Genomic DNA, 19866 nt, shown 5'->3' with positions numbered 1-19866 from the left:
AAAAAGAGCAGCAAGATAAACCCCAATCCAGTAGGCGGAAAGAAATAATCAAAATTAAATCAGAATTAAATGAATTAGAATCCAAAAAAACTATAGAAAGAATCAACAAAACAAAGAGTTGGTTCTTCGAAAAACTTAACAAAATTGACAGACCCTTAGCAAATCTTATCAGAAAAAGAAAAGAACACACCCAAATTAATAAACTCAGAGATGAGAATGGAAACATCACCACGGAAACAAGCAAGATTTAGAACATTATAAGGGAATACTTCTCAAAACTTTATGCTAATAAGTTTGAGAACTTGACAGAAATGGACCTCTTCCTAGCAAATATTGACATGCCAAAACTAAACCAAGATGAGTTAAACCAGCTTAACAGGCCCATATCAAGCATTGAAATAGAAACAGCAATAAGAGACCTCCCAGGTAAAAAAAGTCCAGGACCAGATGGTTTTACAGCGGAATTTTACAAGGCCTTCAAAGCAGAGCTCACACCAATACTCCTCCAACTCTTCAATGAAATTGAAAGAGAAAGCTCACTACCGAACACATTCTATGAAGCCATCATAACCCTCATCCCAAAACCAGGCAGGGACTCAAAACTTCTCAACAAAATTTTGACCAATCGATTCAACAATTCATCCAAAAAATCATACACCACGATCAAACAGGATTCATTTCAGGGATGCAAAGCTGGTTCAATATACGCAAATCAATTAATATTATTCATCACATCAACAGGAGCAAGAATAAGAACCACATGGTTATCTCAATAGACGCAGAAAAAGCATTCGACAAGATCCAACACCCCTTTATGATGAAGGTTTTGGAAAAATTAGGAATCCATGGAACATTCCTCAATACAATAAAGGCTGTATATGACAAACCTACAGCCAGCATTATACTCAATGGTGAAAAACTAAAGCCATTTCCTCTTAACTCAGGAACAAGACAAGGATGCCCACTCTCTCCACTTCTCTTCAATCTAGTATTAGAATGCCTAGCTACAGCAATAAGACAAGATGCAGACATAAAGGGGATCCAAATAGGAAAGAAGAAATAAAACTCTCCCTCTTTGCAGATGACATGATCTTGTATTTAAAGAATCCCACAGACTCCACTCCCAAATTACTCAAGGTGATTCAAAACATTGGCAAAGTAGCAGGTTATAAAATTAACCCCCAAAAATCAATGGCTTTTCTGTATGCCAACAATGAGAAAACTGTGGCTGAAATTAGGAAAGCAACTCCATTTGTAATAGCCCCACAAAAAATAAAATACCTCGGAATTAACTTAACTAAAGAAGTGAAGGACCTCTATGATGAAAACTTTACAACCTTGAAAAAGGAAATCAACACAGAACTTAAAAAATGGCAAAACCTCCCATGCTCCTGGATTAGAAAGATTAACATCGTGAAAATGGCAATACTTCCCAAGGCTATCTACAAATTCAACGCAATACCTATCAAAATTCCACCCTCATTCTTCAAGGAAATAGAAGAGGCAATCCAAAAATTCATATGGAACAATAAAAGACCCCGAATAGCAAAAACGCTCCTCAACAGAAAGAACACTGCTGGAGGAATATCAATACCAAATTTCAAACTCTACTATAAAGCCATAGTAATCAAAACAGCTTGGTATTGGCATAAGAACAGACCTCAGGACCAATGGAATAGAATTGAAAACCCAGAAATGAACCTACAGACCTATAGCCATCTAATCTTCGATAAGGGAGCTAAAACAATAGAATGGAAGACAGACAGCCTCTTCAGTAAATGGTGCTGGCAAAACTGGTTAACTGCATGTAGAAAACTAAAGCTAGATCCTTATATATCACCCTGCACCAGAATCAACTCCAAATGGATCAAAGACCTTTAACTCAAAGCAGACACTCTGAAAACAAACATTACAGGATGGAATAGGAGAAACCCTGGGTCTCCTTGGCTCAGGCCGAAATTTTCTGAATAGAGACCCTGAAACACAACAAATCAAAGAAAGGTTGTACAAATGGGATTGTATAAGGTTGCAGAGCTTCTGCAGGGCAAATGACATAGCTAGCAAGATCAATAGAAAGCCCACGGACTGGGAAAAGATCTTTACTAGCCATACAACGGACAAGGGTCTCATATCTAAAATATACTTGGAACTCAAAAAATTAAACCACCCAACAACAAATCCTCAAAGAAACAACTGCCCAATAAGTAAGTGGGCGAAAGACTTAAAGAGAAGCTCTCTGAAGAAGAAAGAAGGATGGCCAATAGACACATGAAGAAATGTTCAACATCCCTAGCCATAAAAGAAATGCAAATCAAAACAACATTGAGATATCACCTCACTCCAGTTAGAACGGCAAAAATCAAGAACTCTAACAACAACAGATGCTGGAGGGGATGTGGACAGAAAGGAACCTTACTTCATTGTTGGTGGGAATGTAAACTTGTTCAACCACTTTGGAAAGCAGTATGGAGGTTCCTCAAAAGACTTCACATAGAGCTCCCCTATGACCCAGCAATCCCACTTTTGGGCATTTACCCTAATGTTTACAAACAAGACCACACTAAAGCTACCAGCACAACTATGTTTATTGCAGCATTATTTACCATAGCTAAGATATGGAACCAACCCAGATGCCCCTCAGTAGATGAATGGATCAAGAAAATGTGGTATATATACACAATGGAATTCTATGCCTCCATCAGAAAGAATGACATTGCCCCATTTGTTAGGAAATGGAAAAACTTGGAAAAAATTATATTAAGTGAAGTAAGCCAGGCCCAAAGAAACGTAGGTCCCATGGTTTCCCTTATTTGTAATATCTAGTATATGTATGAGTCAAGCGGAAAAGGTCAGATAATGTGATGTCAGGAAAATGAACCCTTAGATGTGTATTTTAATGTTTTTTTTTTTCTTTCCTGCATGTGTTTCTAACACATTTATAAGATTATCTCTTTGTTGCTTTGTATGTCCCTCCCCCACAGTATAACCCCTGCTTTCACTATATTTGATGTCAGTATAACTTGTGGAGGAGATGGGGAAAAACCAGTTGTTTAAGGATACAGGTGGACCTGTTGCAACAATGAGAAGTACAAGTTGTTATGTCCAAAACGAGCTTTACAACGTTGGTGCGGGGGGGGGGGGGGTGGAAGGAGAAGGATTGGGATTAGGGGGGGAGGGGGGAGGCTGGGAAGGGATGTGAAGGATAAACAAAGGAGGAGGCTGCAATGCTTGGTAAGAAATGTACGCATTATCCTGCCCATGTAACTGTAACTCCTCTGTACAGTATGTTCACAAATAAAATTAAATTAAATTAAAAAAAAAAAAAGATTTTCCTTGTGATCTAAGGTATGATCTACTTGGAGAACATTCCATGGGCTGCTGAGTGTAATATATATTGTGACACTAGTAGGTGAAATACTCTGTAGATATCTGTTAGGTATAGCTTGTCAACACAGTTATTTAGCTCTAAATATTTTTGCAAAGTTTTTACCTGGATGGCCTGTCCAGAGGTAAGAATGATTTGTTCAAGCAACCAACAATTTACTTGGATGTATGCATGTTTTTAGGGTAAGTAGTATTTCTCTGATGAATTTGTGAGCTCTAGGATTCAGGACATTGATATTTAGAATTGTTATATCTCTCTGATGGAGAGTTTTCTTTGTCAATATTTAATGTCCTTCTTTGTCTCTTTTTACTTTCATACCACTTTTATTTTAAAACCAATTTTATCTAATATTAGTATAGCTACTCTAGCCTGTTTATGAGTTGCATTTTTAATTTGTAAAGATGATGTACAGAAGGGTTGCAATTTCACAAGTCAGATAATGAGCACATTTCTTTTTGAACAATGTCACCTCTTCACTCATGTTCTCCCAGTTTTTCCCTTTCAACCTCCCTCTCGCATATAGTTGTATAGTTCATTTACAATGTAGTGTCTACTGAGTAGCACTGCTGCATTTCAGCCTTTGTCCCACCATTTCTGTATTCCCCCTTGTCCTATCCAAACGTACATATAAAACTAAAGGTGCAGAAATTAAAAAAAAAAAAGGCATCAGAACACTGAAAGAAAAAGCAAAATAATAAACAAATTCTCATAATCATGTCTTGGAGATCATTTTAATGAACATTATTTTATATGATAATATTCATACAGCTATTGATCCTTTGTGATACTCTCCAAAGGGCATCCTCCTTTGATCTCACTATATTAATGTTTAGAATCCCATAAAATTTATCATGTCCAAGTGCAATATTTTCTCTTTTACCATCCAACTGTGTTTACTGGTAGAATTAGAGGTACATTCTACTACAACAAATGAGAGAAATTAGGCAATGTATATTACTTTGAGTCTGTCTTTCTTCATTTAATGTAAGTTTGTTCCAAGTCTTTCCATTTCCTTATGAATGTCGTAATGTCATTCTTTCTGGATCAATAGAATTGCATCATACTGAAGAGTTTCTACATGGCAATGGAAAAAGTTAGCAGGATATATAGAAAAAGAGCAGAATGGAAGATTTTTACTAGCTAAGCATTAGACAAGAGTTTTCATAACAAACCCATATTTAGAGATCAAAAAGTTAAACCCAACAAAAATAAACCCTCAAATAAACAAGAACCCAATTAATATATGGGATAAAGACTTAAAGATAACTTCTTAGAAGAAGAAGTAAGAATGACAAATTGACTCATCGTTCTCCATAAAAGAAATGCAAATCCAAACATCACTGAGATTCATCTCACCCCTCTTACAAGGTCATTATGAACAAACAAACAATCACAGATACTGATAAGGATGTGGCCCAAAGGAAACTCTATTACACTGTTGGGGGGAATGTAATCTTGTTCAATCACTTTGGAAAACACTATGGAAATTGCTCACAGAACTGAATAGAGAGCTACCTACCTATGATACAACAATTCCACTTATGGTCATTTATCTAATAGAGCAGAAACAAGGCCACACTGAAGCTACCAGCATAATCATGTTGATTATTGCATTATTTTCTGTAGCCAACATATGGAATCAGCCCAGATGCCTCTCATTGTAAAAAGAGATCAAGGATTATATATATATATATATATATATATATATATATATATACATATACATATGTATATATATGTATATATAATATATATACATACATATATAATATCTAATTTTATTGGTCCCAATTTGCAAGTATATATGTATGTATATAAATGTATGTATACAAACATATATACATATATATATATATATTCAAACATATAAATACATACATAATGGAATTCTGTTCATCCATCAGAAAGAATAATATTGCACCATTCTAAAGGAAAAATGAAACACTTAGAAATAATATTAAGTGAAAAAAAGCAGACCTAGAGAAACTTAGTTTGCATGACTTTCCTCACTTGTGGTAGATAGGAGTGTCCATAAATTTAAAAGTAAACACACTGGATGGTGTGCAAGGAGGTACAAAGGAATTATCTGAAATGTCAGAATCCATGAAAATACTATAATTCTCTTAAAAGGCTAAGTCAATGCCCAACAAAATTAATACCAGTAAATATGTAGTGCAAGAGAGTATAGTGGGGGGCAATCTGAGAGGAGTAGGAAATTGAAGGGAAAAGGATAGAATACAGGTAAGAATCCATTGTATACTTCCAAGAATTGAAATATACAAAGCAAGGGGTAGTGTGAAATGGGGTTGAAGGTGTTGAAGTGGTAACACAATTCCTGGTGCATTGTACACATAAACTGCTTTGTTAAATGGCAAGAAATTCCATAACATATTATTGAGATACATAAGGATTGGGTTTTATTGGTAGGGGTGGATGAGAGTGTTGAAAGGGGTGACATTGATCAAGATGCACTGTATCCATACACTGTTTCAGTGAATGGCAACTCCTTTGTACAATTAAAGATAATAAACATATTTTAAAAATTAATTATGATAGTTGAATAGAGTTGAACCTCAATTCAATTCCCATTTAAAAATATTTTTAACCAGGAGACTTGGAGAATAAAATTCAAATAATAAAACCTTATGAATCCTTTTTATCAGAAATTGTGAAATTTAAATCAAAACTTTGGTTTTTTTCAGCCATTGGGCTGTTAATATATTTCAAATTAAGTGGCTTAAAAACATCAGGCGTATATTATCCATACTCTAGAAGCTTAAACATTGATTTTAAAAATGGTTATTCAAAACAATTTTCTTTGTCTTATGGGGGTCTACTTTCTGATTCATTATAATCTATTTCCTGGATATTCACATGGCAGAGTAATTATATTGGACTTCTTTCGACAGGATCATTATTGCAGGGTCATCTCTGAAAGGTTTATTCTAATATCATCAGACAGGAGAATAGAATTTTAACATGTGTATCTGGAAGGAGTTACATAGTCCAAAACACTTTGCTACTTTTGCTTTAACTCAGTGTGGTGTAAATTTGAATATTATTTCATAGAACATAATAACTTAAGGACAAGTTTATATCATGTAAATTATGTGCATGATTCTTCTTACAATGGGAACAATTATAGTGATGGCAAAGTGAAGTATGATTGTTTAGTGGCTCTTGAATCACATCATAGGTAACCATGTTAACGTGGTGCAGCCTTTCTAAGGCCCTTCTGATGTATTTGAACAATCTCCATTGACTTTATTGCTTTCAGAAATATTTGTTTGTGCCAACAAATACAGATCTCCTTTCATTTTAATTACTGTTCACCATTAGGACTCCCACAAACACCAAAATCAGAGTATGGTAATTTCTCTGATAAAATACATCATAAAATTGTTACAATTAATATAACATAAAGACTAATACTAATAGCATTATATTTACTAGTATTCACATTATATAATATATTGACATCCCTTGGTTACCTCAATTTTTAGAATATTTATAACTAAATGTAAATTGTTTGCAAATAATTATTTTATGATGTATGGAAAATGAGAAAAAGATTTGCATAAATATTTACTACAGATGCAAACAGATTCACCTGGTTATTTCTGAACTTTCATTTGTTGGTTTCATTCATGCATAGGGAACATGCAGAGAAATGAAAATTGCAATCTTGCATTTACTAAAGGGATATTTACAAGTTTATGTTGGGCTAAATAGCATATTTTATAAATTAAATTGTTTTTTCCCTACCTTCCTTCCTCCCTTCTTTCGTTTCTTCGTTCCTTCATTCCTTAATTCCTTCCTTTTTTCCTTCCATCCTTCTTTTCTTCTTTCCTTTCTCCCTTTTCCCCTCCATCCCTACCCCTCTCTCTCTTTCTCTCTTCCTTCCTATTATTCCTTCTCTCTTTCGTTCTTTTTCTTCCTTTCTTCCTTTCTTTCTTTTACTCAGACTATTTCTTATGGCTATAGAAAAAATTCCAACTGTTATACTCCAAGGTGTTATGTGTAATTATAAATATACTATATTAATATTAATTTTAACAACCTATGTTATATCTTAAGACAAACTGTAATAAAAACAACTTCACAAAATTTCAGGATATGTAACAAATATTACTTTCCATGATATTGTTTATTTCTTCAAACTAAAATGAGAATTTATAAATAATATTGTGTGTGTGTTGTTCTAGTGATTTGAACTCCAGACTTATCCCTTGATTTTTTTCCCAGCAAGGACATTGCTCTAACATTTGAGCCACAACTCCACTTCTGGCTTTGTGTGTGTGTGCGTGTGTTGTGATGTGTGTGTGATTAATTGAGGTGCGAATCACAAATCTTGCCAAGTCTGGCTTTTTAAATTTATTTTTATTTTTTTATTGTGAAAATAACATACAGAGGGGTTATAATTACATGGGCAAGGTAATGAGTACATTTCTTATCAAGCATTGTTGCCTCCTCCTTTGTTTCCCCTTCCCGACCCTTCCCATCTACCCCCCCTCGACCCCTCACCTGGTCAAAGTTGTAAAGTTAGTTTTTCATCATAACGACTTTTACACCTCATAGTTGAAATGGGTCCACTTCTATCCTTATTTAAACCATGTTGTTTTCCCTTCCCCTCCACACATTATACCAACATCAAATACAATGAAAGCAGTGGGGGAAGGGACATGTCTAAGACAAGCAGCACAGGTCAGATAAGTTGATGTTAGGTGAAATGGACCCCAAAATAAGTATTCAAATGTTTTTTTTCCTGTAATTGTTTCCAACATATTTATAAGATGATTTCTTTGCTGTCAAGGCTGGCTTTGAACCCTAGCTTCCTGAGTAGTGAGGATTACAAGCTTGAGATACCCATATTCAGCACTGATATAATATATGTAAGAATAAAATAAATTTCTTATTTGAATTTCATTTAGATATTTATTTAGTTATTGAATCTGAATCTGCAGTGTGAAAAAAAGTTTTCATTTTTATCAAAAAATATACACTCAATGGTTTAAATTACAGAAACTTTGTACAAATTGAAATACTCTAATATTCAAAAGCAATGAAGGGATCGTTAATCACATTTCTAATTTAAGCTAAAACAATAGGCTCTGTCAGGGTGAATAAAGTAATTTTTCATTAAATTAAATATTATCTACTGTGGTCACATGATTTTCTCTTCTTTTAAACCTAAACCTTTTTGAAATAAAATATGGATTCATATATTTTTTTGAGTATATAAAAATCTTAATTACTGGTCATTTATTTCTGAGGTTTGAGTACGGAGACATTTCAGAAAAACACTCAATTTCATGTATTTTATGTCAACAGTGATTTTTAGAAATTGAATCAATCTCCATTTGAGATAAAACAAGATATTCCATGACTTATGCAATTATTCCTACAGACTTGAATATAACATTTTTGAATGGTATGAAATTCATATTATTCCTACTCTATAGAATAATTAAGAAATAAATGATTGTGATAGTATTTATTTTTCCTTCAACTATAGAGAACCTAACTATAGATGACAAAACTTGAATAGAAATGTCATAAAATTATGAAAAATTAAAGTCATTATGAGTTAGATGAAATAGTCATTTTTGAAGGTCACAAAATGAAATCTCTGAAGCTTCCTTATCTGTTAAATTAAATGTATTTGCACTCAAAATATTTCTCCAGTAATGGTATAACCAAAACACCTCCATGCCAAATAGCTTCTCTGATTAATTCAACTAAATATTTAGGAACAGAAGTTATCACAATGTATAGAAATATCTACCCACCCCACTAGAAATTAAATCTGAAATCATAAAGGATTGAGATTAATAATTAGCTTTCACTAAGTTGCCATAAAGAGGTGAATCCTTTCATGTGGGCATAGTTGTAGAGATTTGGTCACTGAGAATTTGTGATCAAAGGTGTTAAGATCAAAGTCCTTTCCTCCTCTTCCTTCCTTTTCTTCTCTGTCTCCGCCTTCTTCTTTTCCTTTTCCCTCTCTCTCTTTTCTCCTCCTCCTTCTCCCTCTCCCACTCCTATTCCTCTTCTTCTTTACTGCCTGGCTTCCATTAATACACATATTCCAACACATACTCCTGACATGGGGTACTGTGCCACCTCCAACCCAAGTCAATGAGGGTAAGAAACATAATCTGAAATGTGTAAAATCAGAAGTCAAGTTTAATCTTTCCCCCTTTTAAGTTAATTTTATAAAGTATATTTTCATATTGATAGGAGACTGTCACAGCATGCTCTCATTTATTATAGGGGATAAGATTTACTGGAAAAAATCTAACCAATATCACCCTAATGAAATGATTGATTAAATTAATATTATATTAGGACAAATCTATTTTAAAATATAAGATATAGTTCAATACGTGTCAAAAAATCACCTCTATGATTTCGTATAAAAGGCAGCAGAATACAATCTGTTCCTCAAGGAAATTGACCTATAATTGGCTGTACTGTCAATTTCATAAGTGATGTAAGAAGACTATAGAACAAATTTCAACTCAAACTGCATGATATAACATTTACTTTTTCCCGTGTATACTTTCTTTGTCTGGTTCCCAAAATGACTTGTATTTTATCATATTTTTAATTAAATTTAAGTAGTTGTGTAGGACTTGCTGTTTGACAAAGCAGTATATTAACAGTGTATAGTGAATTTTTTTTCTTTTTCCTCTCCTGAGGTTTGAACTCTGAGTCTGGGGGCTGTCCCTGAGCTCCTTTGGATGAATAATAGAAATTTATCACTTGAGGTACAGCAGCACTTTCTGATATTTCTGAGATTTAATTGGAGATAAGAATATCATAGACTTTCTTGCCTGAGCTGGCTTCAAACCTCAATTTTCTGCCTCCTGATTATCTAGGATTACAGCCGTGAGCAGCTAGTGCCTGGCTTAATAAAATGCACCTTTTTTTTGCCTAGTCCTGGGGCTTGAATTCATGCCTTGGCAATGTCCTTGAGCTTCTTTTTCTCATGCTAGTACTCTATGACTTGTGTCACGGTGCCAATTCCTGCTTTTTTCTTTATGTAGTACTGAGAAATCAAACCCAGGGCTTAACACATGTAAGGCAAGCATTTACCACTAAGCCACATTCCATGGCCAATACAATGCATCTTGGTGATCATTATCCCTCATCCTTCTCAATCCTATCTCACAGCTCAATTTACATGAATTTGTAGAATATTCACTGGCTCTTAATATCATGTATAACCACTCAGAGGATATATCACAGATCATATTTTCTTGATAGCCTTATTCATCAACGTACTAACATTGTGCATTATGGAATTCTGTGATTTTAAATTCTAAATTATCACTCAGATTCACCCACTACTATTCTAAAAATTTTCCTAAGGTTAATGCAAATGCAATCTGTAATTCTTTGATAAAATACAATGATTCTTAGAATGTTAAAGCTTTGGAGTAAGAACTTCACCTTCAGTTCAGGAACATTTTATCATTACTACCCTCTCAAAATACTCAAATATTTATTAACAGTCATTTCCTGTCATCATTTCAACCTACTCTCCTCTACAGATTCTACCTCTACAGATGTGCCAATTTAAAAACATCATATAATTAGAAAATGTAGTCTATTTTATCCATTTCTCCCATGTAATATCACTGTTTCCAAAGCAAGTCCATGTAAATTTTTTCTCATGGATAGAGCATATTGTTTGTATGCATGTGTATATTGAAATAACATCCTCAATGGGCATTTCAATGTTTTATTACATATTATTATAAAGGGTTTTGCTATGTATATTCTTGTACATGTGTCTCATTGGACATATGTTGAAATATATTTTGTATATAAAATTGTAATTCAAAATGCTGGATCATAGAGGCAATTCTATGTGTAATATCTTAAAGATTTCCAGTAAGTTTAAGAAACGGACTATATCATTTTAACTGCCAGGCACCCATGTATAAGGATTGCAATTTCTACATAATGGTTGTTCAGGGCTATCTTATTGTTTCTATTTCCACTAATCTCTATATGTATGCAATGTCTAGGTATGTTATGATCTTTCCATATGTTCCTTGATTGTTGTTATATTACTATAGAGATATGTATTTGGATTTTATTCAGGATGGTTAAAGTATTTTATTGGCATTAATATGCTCAATATATTTCTGATTCAAGTCTATTTCAATAAATGTATACATGAACACACTATATGTACATATGCATATATTCATACTTATATGTGTATATATTCAAATACCTATATATGTATACATATATAAGAATATACAGATGTGTACATACATGTATATATTCATATGAGTATTATTATTATTTTTATTTGTCTATAAGTTATTGTTTCACTTTATTAGCCTAACATGCCCTTTATTGATTTTACTTTATTTTATTTTATGTTTAAGATGTTGTAAAGAGGAGCCAGGTGATGGTGGCTCACACCTGTAATCATAGGCACTCAGGAGGCTGAGATCTGAGGATTATGGTTCAAAGCCAGTCTGTGCAGGAAAAGTCCATGAGACTCTTATCTCCAATAAACCACTAGAAAGCCAGAGGTGGTACTATGGCTCATGTGGTAGAGCTCTAGCCTTGAAGTTGAAGAGCTGAGGGACAGCACCCAGGCCCAGGGTTCAAGGCCCAGAACCACCACCAGGACCAGCAACAAAAAAAAGAATACTGACTCAAAAAGCAATAGTATTAAGCAGTCTGAAAGATAGGATCAAGTCTAACATTTTAGAATTATCTTAGATACCAGCAAACTTCGAGTACAATGAGCCATGAGCCCTCAGAATGTTGACTGAATTTATTAGTTTCTTTACACAATCATTATAAGTATGCATTCCTCATCTATCTTTCTTTCATTTCACCACAGAATGTGTATTTATTCTTTATGTCATACTTGAATACCAAAGCCTTTGGAAGATAGTTATTAATTGGTGTATAATAATTATATGAAGATATCTTATTGAAACATCTTATACTCTCACATATGGATGAAGGGCCTGATAAACCTGTTTCTGGCTTTCTCAATTCCCATTGCCCTTTATATTTCAACTGTATTCTGTCAATTTCTTTGTGCTATCTTCACACATTGTCAAAATGTATTAAAGTGCTATTTACTCACCGTCATTGAAATTTATACAATGATGAATATAAAAGCAAAAATCTAAATAAATGGAGACATAATTTTTGTGGATTGGAGGATACAATTGAGAAAAGGTATGAATTGTCTCTTCTCCTTTTTTTGGTCATTCATGGCACTTGAAATCTGTTCCTGGCGCTGTCCTTCTGCTCTTCAGTTGAAAGTGAATGCTCTACTCATTGCGCAAATGTGCCACTTCTGGTTTTCTGGTGGTTAATTGGAAATAAGGGTCTTACGGACATTCCCATTCCAGCTAGATTTCAACCACAATCCTCAGAATTCAGCCTCCTATGCAGCAAGGATTACAAGCATGAGGCAACAGCGCTCAGCTTCACATTTTTATTTATGTTTATGACAATTTCTAAAAACACCTGACTAGACTCTTTGAGTCATTGACAAAGAAAAATAAACTGCAATATGTTTCTGTCCAATATTAAAGCTATTAGTGTAAAATTGTTATATTTGTATAGGAAAGATTGTACATCTCAATGGGTCTGTAGGGCACCAGATTAGATCCACATAAATATTATCAAGGAATATTTATAAGGGGAAAACCAAACATTTGTGGAATGACGTTCTGTTTAATAAGAGGTGTTAGGTTAGGCAGTATGTGGGAAAATTAAAAAGTGAACATTGACTTAAACATAACACTTTATTCAAATGTTAACTTCAAGCAGGATTAAAACGTGGTATATAAAACAAAAAGAGAGATGGAAATGTAAACCAAAGGAAGATGTTTTGACAATTTTGAGATGAAGCAGTCTTAAATTTGTCATTAAAATTGTTGGAAAGGAAAACGAAAAAGTTGAACTCAATAAAAGTGTAAAACAATTTCGTCTATGAAAGCTCATATACAAGTGGTGAATAGAAGTTGGGAGCAGGTGGCTCACGTATCTCATCCTAGCTACTTGGGAGGCTGTGATTTGAGTATTGCTGTTTGAAGGCAGCCCACAAAATAAACTTCCTGATAATCTTATCTCTGATTATTCAGCAAAAAAGCCAGAAGTGAGGCATGACTGAAATGGTAAATTGTTAAAAAAAATTGCAACAAATCTCAGGGACCCTGAGTTCAAGCTCCAGGACCAAACAAGTTTGAATCAACTTGATATAATGTAACTGTTATAAATTTTTAACAGTTAAATCAATGAATATTATACATTCCCACAGAAATAAAATTGGAAACAAAAGGCATAATTGTTGTCTTAAAATAAGTAATGGAACCATGAATTTCGTTCACTTTACAATTCATGTTTTATGTAACTTTAATTAGCAGACTTCCAGGACTAAAAGTAAGTATATTAATTGTATACCACAAGAAGCAAAGTGATTATAGTTAAGAATAGATATTTCATCCTAGCCAGAAGATGTTTCTGAGCATTCTCACTAAAAAGAAATGTTACATACAGAAATTAATGGATATGATGTAGCTATATCATTACACAACATATAAATGAATGGGATTATCAATCAATATTTCATAGCTATGTAAAAACGAATTTTGTAGCTAGGAGCCAGTGGCTCATGCTTATAACCCTAGCTACTAAGAAGGCTAAGAACTGAGACTCATGGTTCAAAGCCAGCCTAGGCAGGAAATTCCATGAGACTCTTATTTCCAATGAGCCACCAGAAAACTGGCAGTGGCTCAAGTGGTAGAGCACTAGTCTTGAGCTGAAGAGCTGAGAGACAGTGTCCAGGCCCAGATTTCAAGCTCCACGACCAACAAAAAATAAAAAATAAGCAGTTACAAATAAACAAATATTTTGACATAAATGTTAAAAAATATATTTTAACAATTTTTAAATCCTTACTAGGTATACTAGTTTATATAAATATAGAGAATTGATTTCTGGATTAGTTGTCATTGAATCAATTTTGTAAATCACACATTTGTCACTCAATTCATATTTGTATATTTCTATACTTATATAACTTAAGTATAATTAATTGATACGTGAAAGGCAATACTGTTTTAGGAATCTCCCTTGGCTTTCTATGATTAACCCTCCTACCCTAAAATCAATATGCCCTCCAACATAGTCAGACGTTTCATTTCATTGGAGGAGAAAAGTATAAGACATAATCATTGTTGGAACAAGTAACATTTCACATGTATTTCACTAAGTTTAAGAACCAAAACATTCAAATCATCTTAACAATGCCAGTAATAGTAAAATGTCTTCTGAGCTTTTCAGTCTTTAAGGAGATGAAAATCTTTAATTATACATCTATTTTTTTCTACCTAACATCCTATATTTTAGGAAGATATTTTTAGGTAACCCTCCGTTCCTGATTAGAAGACCGGAAAAAAGGCAATAATGAAAATAATCAAGGAAAATACTTGAAAACTCTAAAAAAGCAATCACAGACACTCCTGTTTTCATCCATTTCAATGAGAATGTACGTTAAAGTATACTGTTAATTAGCAGTAAAGAAGGGAACAGAATACTTTGTTTGAAGACAGCTTGACATTTAACAATTCAATACAAGCACAATGGATTTATCTTTTTTTTCTATACAGTTGCCAAAATAAAAGAGAACAACACCCAAAGGCAGGAAAACACCTAAGACAAAGCAGTAAACTTTTGTCTATAAAATAATTTTGAGGGTCTGTCTCTTTCAAAGTCAGGCTTGCAAAGAGGAAAATGTATTTGCTTTGGTGTGAACAATAAAAACATAAAAATCCTCTATTAATGTTTATCATATTTTGACTAGGACTTCTCGTGTTGGAGAAGAGTAAAGGCAAGAAAAATTTCAAGATTTTTGGACTATTCCCCAATATCATTCTTATTTATCAGCTATAGCTATGGAAGTAGCCTTGATTACTCTCAATATCATTCTTCTTTACATTTAGAAGCATTGTTTGTTTCTGGGTTATAAGCTGCAAACACTTGAGTATTAATAAAGGGTCATTTCCTAAGAGTGGAAAGATGCTTTGTAAACAAACCTAAAATATCAAAGGCTTAGAATAGTGGAAACTATTTTCTAGCTATATCACAATCTGTATATGTAGACTTTGTTTCCCATTGTTCCAGAGGAACCATTTTTGTTATCTTCTTTTTCACCATCTAGTGATCGTATACCATCCTATACCATCCTGGGATGGCTGTACATTTACTGGATTCTCTAATTGCTGTTGGAAAGTTAGGAAGGATAGAAAATTGAGTTTTTGTATCTGTTTTACCTTATTTTTTATTACTTTAGAAACTGTAACTCAAAATGTCACAAATTATTTTATAATATTAGGAGACAGATTTCATTTCCATATTCTTAGGCTTCTACATAATTTTGGTATTTAGTGATCCCCAAATGTGAAAATAAAGATAGGAAACCTCTTATTTAAATAATAATTAGAATTTCAAGACTTCTTTATGTAAGGCCTGTAAGTAGTATGCACATCATACATGTGTACAAAGCCAGTGGCAACATTTTCTTATTCTCAAAAACTAGGAAATGTGGTGTCCCTATAGTTGCATCATTAAAAGGCTGTAGTTGAATTAGTTTACTAATCTAAATCTGCTTTAAAACATTTCTACACGTTTGGTGGCTTGAATAACCCGTATTTATCATTTTGCAGTTCAAAAGGACAGAAATTTGAAAGAAGTCATACTAGATTAAAATCGAGCTACCTACAGAGCTAAACTATTTTTCAAATAATTCTAATGGAAAAATTAATTACTTGTTGTTCTGCTTTCCAGAAATTCAGAATCTGGGTTGTTTTATTTTTCTTTATTTTCTATTGTAGCATCTTTACATGTCTCTGATGGTTCTAACCTCATCACGTCCTTTCGAATTATAAAGTACCCATTTGAATATATTTAACCCATCTGATAATTCTTCGTATTTGTGTTCCTTAGATTATGAAGGGTGATTATTTTACAAACTTATATACATATAATGCAAATGTACATTTGAGGGATTAGTTATTTGGGGAAGACAGATATTATGGAAAGGTATTTTACTATGTAAAATGAGTGTGTAGCATACTTTTTACTATAAACTGTTATCCTTTCATTCATTTTGAACTACATATTTCTTCAATGAAATATAACTAAAAAAATTAGTCCCTGAAAGCAATTAATACTGATTAAAACATTGTCATGTACTAGAAATACTAAATGCCAGAGAGCAGCTCCTGAAGTGGTTGTGGCACTATCACTTTTTGTATATTCTACTTACAATCTTCTCTTTTCAACAGCATTTGATTGTTATTTTGGAATTATGGTTAATATTTATTTGACTGCTATTTTTAAAGAATGCATTACCCAATACTGGTTCAATTTTTCTAACTTTTTTGGGTCTATTCTATTTCTGAAAGAAACACAGCCATTTGAATTACATTAACTGCTTATTGAAGTTGAATCAGCGTGGAGAGGAAAAGAAGAAAAAAATATGTCTCTGTGGGTATGTCAAGGTAAAAGTATATCTACAAGCTATTTATCTTAAAATCATCTATTTTTCATTATGTTTAGATTCTGATAAAATTTAGTCTCTCAACTCACACAATGTTAATGCAGCCTTATTTCATGCCACCCAAAAGCAAATAACAAATTACTATTTATTTTAAAATTATTTTTAACTTTTTAAATTATAATTTATTTTAAAAACTATATTTTTAAAAAGTTAGCCAAGGCAAATGGTTCACTAGCTATTTAGAGTCATGTTCAGAGTCTATGGTGAAATCCAGAAAGGGAAAAAAACATCATGTTTTTATTCTCCCTTGAGCCACTCTGATTTACTTCATGTTTTTCTGAAAGAATAAAATTCTGGCTTTGAAGCCTTTTGCTTCATATCTACAATGTGTCATTCTTCCTTTATTAATAGGAGAATTTGGAGAAAAGATGATAATCCACACTAGAAAAAGGAGAAGAGGAAAAGAGAAGGAGAAATCTAGATATTTTTTCTTCCTCATCTCAATCACAAGGTCTGGATAATCATTGTGGATATTAGATACAGTGCTCTAAAGTGTTTAATCACGTCTATAGAAATAAATAATCCCACAAGTGATCACATGGAGAATGTTTATTAATAAAAAATTGGAGTATCTTCCAATAGGAAATGTTATCAATTTGTTTAATTCTTGTTTAGGGTTTGTTAAATTCTGGTGTGGTATAGTAAGCTATCATAAAGGTATAAAAGAATGGTAAGAAATTAGCATCTTAATATCATATTCTAATATTAGCTTAGTTCTGCCTTTGTTATATGTAGGAAGCTGTATTTGAGTTTTGACTCAATTTCACATGCTATACTCTTCCAACATATAAGTTGAAAGAAGACTCCCTCTGGAAATATGCTATTATTATAGCTAAGGGGAAAAAAGACACAGATAATGAAATAAAAATCTTTCCCTAGAAATAGCCTTTCACATGGATCACAATGGAATTCTATGCCTCCATCAGAAAGAATGACATTGCCCCATTTGTTAGGAAATGGAAAGACTTGGAAAAAATTATATTAAGCGAAGTAAGCCAGGCCCAAAGAAACATAGGCCCCATGGTTTCCCTTATTTGCAATATCTAGTATATGTATGAGTCAAGCGGAAAAGGTCAGATAATGTGATGTTAGGAAAATGAACCCTTAGATATGTATTTTAATGTTTTTTTCTTTCATGCATGTGTTTCTAACGCATTTATAAGATTATTTCTTTGTTGCTTTGTATGTCCTTCCCCCACAGTATAACCCCTTCTTTCACTTTATTTGATGTCAGTATAACTTGTGGAGGAGATGGGGAAAAACAAGTCGTTTAAGGATACAGGTGGACCTGTTGCAACAATGAGAAGTACAAGTTGTCATGTCCAAAACGAGCTTTACAACATCGGTGCGGAGGGGAGGGGAGAAAGATTGGGACTGGGGGGGGAAGGGGGAGCCTGGGAAGGGATGTGAAGGGTAAACAAAGGAGGAGGCTGTAATACTTGGTAAGAAATATACGCATTATCCTGCCCATGTAATTGTAACCCCTCTGTACATTATGTTCACAAATAAAATGAAATATTAAAAAAATAAAAGAAATAGCCTTTCACCACTTCTGGTTCACTTTTGTAAGCTGAAGTAAGTCACATGACCCACCTTGACACTGTAGAGTAGAAGTAAATCTCACATACAGGAAGCTGATTCAGGACATAGAGTAATATGCCAAGATATGCCACACTTGAAATAAAGAGGAAAAAAAGAGAACCATAATACAATCAATCATATTTGCCATCACATGTCTCTACAGGAAGGATGCTATTGAATTCCTTATTTTCTAAACTACTGAGAACTTCAAATCATGTCTTTTATGTTTGGATATTACAGAAATTAGAGAACATTTTGATACTGAGACAGCATAAAATCTCAAAGAAAGTTGGAGTAATCATTTCAATACTACCATTTGTTCTCCAAGAAAACAAACCATTTTATAGACAATAATTTATAATTTCCTACCTAGTATCTTATTTTTCCATGAATGGATTTTGTTAATATATGTGACTATCCCCCAGAATAAATGTCTTCATTTATCTGCATCTTGAGCAAACAGCAAGTCAATTAGATGTAAGTGGGAGTTCATCAGTAGCACTTTTTAAAAATGCAAAAAATGTGGACAGGGAGCCAATATACCTATTTTTTTCCACCATCACCTACTACATCCTCCTTCTTCCTTCCTAGGAAACACACCCAATCAATAAAAAGGCGTAGATATTTGGTTCTTGACCTGGAAAGTGGAAACAGAATGTTATGGATGTCGGGGATGACAGTTAATAGTGTTTTACCTAATAATGTCACATACAACAGCCTTAAGAGTACTGTAGGTCTTAACACTACTTCCTTAGTGATGTGATAGGAATGTCAGCCTCACTGGACTTAGTATTGTTTTCCACTTCCTTTTCTACCACCTGGCCAAATTGTAATACATATTAACAGAATGAAAAAGTAATGTCATCTTAAGAAATTCCCATTGCAACAAGACATTATGTCGAAAAAAGAACTTTACAACATTGGCGGGGGGGGGGGGGGGGGATCGGTGCGCAGGGTTGGTAAGGGGAAACAAAATAAGAGGCAAAAATGGGTGATAAGAAATGTACTCATTACCTTGCTCATGTAATTATAACCCCTCTGTACTGTATTTTCACACAAAAAACTTATTATAAAAAACTTATATAAAAAAGAAAGTCATTTAGGGCTCTGTGAATGTGGTTTCATGGAACAGTTATTGCTTAGCATGCATGAAACACTGGGTTCAATTACTCAGTACCACATAAACAGAAAAAGAAACTCTGGAAGTGGTGTTTTTCCTCAAGTGGTAGAGTGCTAGCCTTCATCAAAAAAAAAAAAAAGAAGCTCAGGAAGAGTTCCCTGGCCCTGA

This window comes from Dipodomys spectabilis, unplaced genomic scaffold (genome assembly GCF_019054845.1).
Source record: "Dipodomys spectabilis isolate Male_0828 unplaced genomic scaffold, ASM1905484v1 ptg000203l, whole genome shotgun sequence".
In the NCBI taxonomy this organism is placed as follows: Eukaryota; Metazoa; Chordata; class Mammalia; order Rodentia; family Heteromyidae; genus Dipodomys; species Dipodomys spectabilis.
The sequence above is the reverse complement of the archived record's forward strand: the minus strand, read 5'-3'. Positions refer to the sequence as shown.